Below are 3,376 nucleotides of genomic sequence, written 5' to 3' on the forward strand. Positions count from 1 at the left end.
TCCTATCTCATGCTAGGACTATATTTTTGGTTCATCTACATGATTATCAAATAATAATCATTCAACAAAACTAAATAAAAATAAATAATTCCAGGTCACTTGCTCTTAGCCACAAACAATAATGCTTAATTTCTAGTTTTAGGGGAATTTGTACATAGTCATACGCCTTTGTAAAAGCATTCCTCATACACTTTGAAGTTCTTCAATGTAAAGTAAAAATATACATAGATTTTAAACTGTTGTACACAAAAGAGTCAGAAACTGGGGGATGTTTTTGTCTCCCACTCAATTAATACTTGGCCTGTCACATGACTGTGGTTTGATTTAAACCAGTGATTATCCCATGTATTACCTCCTGGGATTCATGGTAGTTGACAATGAAGATGTAGTGCGCTTTGAAGAGTTCATTGAAAGCTGCCATGGATATTGGAGGAAGGGCTGTCCTGGTTCCACACCAGTAAGGAAGGCTGCTGTGGAAGCTTTCCTTACTGGTATGGAAGGAAGGCTTACTTCCACCTTCCATGGTGGAAATGGGCACAGACCCACCTACTGACACAGACAACACGTACCACAGGTAGAGAAAGGAAGAAACCTAAATACCTGAAGGACTATGAATGTGCAGTACAGAGCAGTGAGTTAACCATTGACTACTGTTAACCTACAGTAGTCAATGATCTGAATTAACCTACAGAGCTACAGTTGAGCTTTCACCTATAAAGAGGCTATGGCATCGCCAAAAGTCTAAGTGGCAATGAAAGATGAAATGATTTCATTTACAGAGAACAATGTAAATGTTCCCTGTAAATGTACAGAGTACATAGTACAGAGGGTAATAGTACTACCCTCTGTACTATTACCAGAGGGTAGGCAGACAGTGGGGGGAAGGTGGGTATGAGACATATAAAGCTATGTATGTAGCAAAGGGATACAGTCAGGTTGAAGAACTTGACTATTCAGAGACGATCTCTAAAACTGCAAACCGAACATCACTACGTATGTTGATGCAACTAGCTGCACAGCATGACCTTACACTAAACCAGATGGAAGTTAAAACCAGCCTCAAGGTTTTCAGGTTAAACCAAAGACTGGTGTGCAACTTCTGTGTAAGTTGAACAAATTTATGGGCTCAAACAATTTGGGAGGAATATGATGCTCCATGAGTTCCTGATGATGAATGAGTTTTTACAGAGCCACGTTGATCATTGGACCTAGTAGTCAACAAGTTTAAAGTGGTGTATTGGTGTTAGCTAGTCATCTTTTAGCTAACATCACCTGCATCCAACAGCTTTACTCAACAGTCTGTTAGTTTGGGGGAAAAACTGAAAAGTTATTTGCGTTTTGCTGGTTTGCTGCCATGATTCTAACACACCTGTAGCTCCGCCCAGCAGCAGCAGGTCTCCTTCACTGCCGCACAGGTGTAAACCCAGCGCGAGCGTCTCAGCGTTCATGTTGCGTTTGAAGGCGGCTCGGGAAAACAGGTTACAACACGTTAACAACGGATTAAACTGTTTTAACTGCTGAAAAAACTGACAGAAGGCACAAATATTGGAAGTGCGGAAGCCTCTACTGTAACAAATTGATATAGGAATAACAAAGAGTTTGCCACTCTGAGGTAAAATCAACAAACAGCTTCCAGTCCAGGGGGGGCACGGCTGACTCTGTGGGAGGGCAATGTCTCCCAATGCCCGCCCATGCCGCCAGGCCTGCTTCACCTCATCAGTTCAGCGTTACACCGGCTGATGACGTTGCCCTTGTTCACTTGTCTGGTGTCTGATTTTAAAATATTTTATGTTTTATTGAGGATTTTTGTACATATGTTTTGGTAGTGCTGTGATCATGTCAAAGCAGCAACTTATGTTAAAACGTGTCTTAATGTTTGTCTGGATGCTGCACTCTTCCACAGAAGGACAACGGAATATCGCTCTGTGAGGGACTTACCCCCTCCCTAAAAGGTGCTGTTTTTTGTACTTTGTATATTCTAATTTATCTGGTAAATGTATTGTTTGTTTGACAGAAGTAACTTGCTGTATTTAATATTTTGTTGTAATCATTGTCTCTTTGCTTTGAGGTCACCTGGTCATGTGTTGCCATGGAAGCACGCCCATGAGCAGTGCTTCTTCTTCTTCTTCTTTTAGGTTTTTTTTGGCGGTTGGCAAACAACTTATAGGTGCATTACCGCCACCTTCCAGACTGGAGTATAGATTAGATGTCCTATCACTATAATCTTCCCATAAAACCTGATTTCCTAAGATAACTGAAAATGCTACTAAATATTACATCTTCAGAGGACCTTTGCAGCAGATTTTTAATATCTAAAATTACTTTATTTCTATTTAACTCTCTGACTAATATCTCTCTTTCCCGATTGTACTTATCACAATCTAGAAAAATATGCTGCACTGTTTCTGACTCTCCACAATAATTACACAACCCTGTACTATGTTTGTTAATTATTTTCAAAGTACTATTTAACCCTGTATGCCCAAACCTTAATCTGGATATAATATCCTCTTCTTTTCTATTCCTATTACCTTCCCTACATTCCCCTACTTTTCTTTGAATGCTATAATACAATCTTGCCTTTTCTTCTCTATCCCATAATTCCTGCCATTTATTTTTAATATTTATTTTACTTATACTTTTAACCTCATTTCTGCTAATTTGATATTTACCTCAACATTATCCCTTTTTGCTGCACTCTTAGCAAATTGATCCGCCAATTCATTTCCTACTATCCCAATATGGGCAGGAATCCAAATTAACTTAACCCTAGATCCATATTTTTTAATTTTAAAAATTGATTGATTAATATTCAATATTATATCTTGTCTCGATTCTTAATTTTGTTCTAAAATACTTATTAATGCACTGCTTGAATCTGAACAAATCAATATTTCCTTCTTTCTTGTTTCCTCACACCATTCTAGAGCCATTAATATAGCCACTAGCTCACCTGTATAAACTGTCATTCTATCTGTTATTCTTTTATTTTTCATAATGTTTAAGTCCGGAATTATAAACTCTATTCCAATTTTATCATTTAACATTTTAGAAGCATCTGTAAATATTTGTAAATATTCAGCATATTCTTTATTTATATACTTTTCCACCTCTTTTTTTCTATTTGTCTGCCTTTTTCCAGTAAGTTTAAATCAACTTCAGGTTTTCCACTAACCCAAGGTGGAGTATTTGGAATACTCATCACAGGACTAATTAAAAAATTATTTATTCCTAACTCACTTATCTCATTATTTATAATCCATCCAAAACTATTGATTCTCTTTTTTTATTTTTTCCTGACATGGTTGTAACATAACATTTGGAGGAAAGTTTTCCTTATGCCCTTTTACATTTGCCCAATAATTTATGGCTAGTT

Source organism: Poecilia latipinna, unplaced genomic scaffold (assembly GCF_001443285.1).
Source record: "Poecilia latipinna isolate Pla-1442-1.1 unplaced genomic scaffold, P_latipinna-1.0 Scaffold1424, whole genome shotgun sequence".
Taxonomy (NCBI): Eukaryota; Metazoa; Chordata; class Actinopteri; order Cyprinodontiformes; family Poeciliidae; genus Poecilia; species Poecilia latipinna.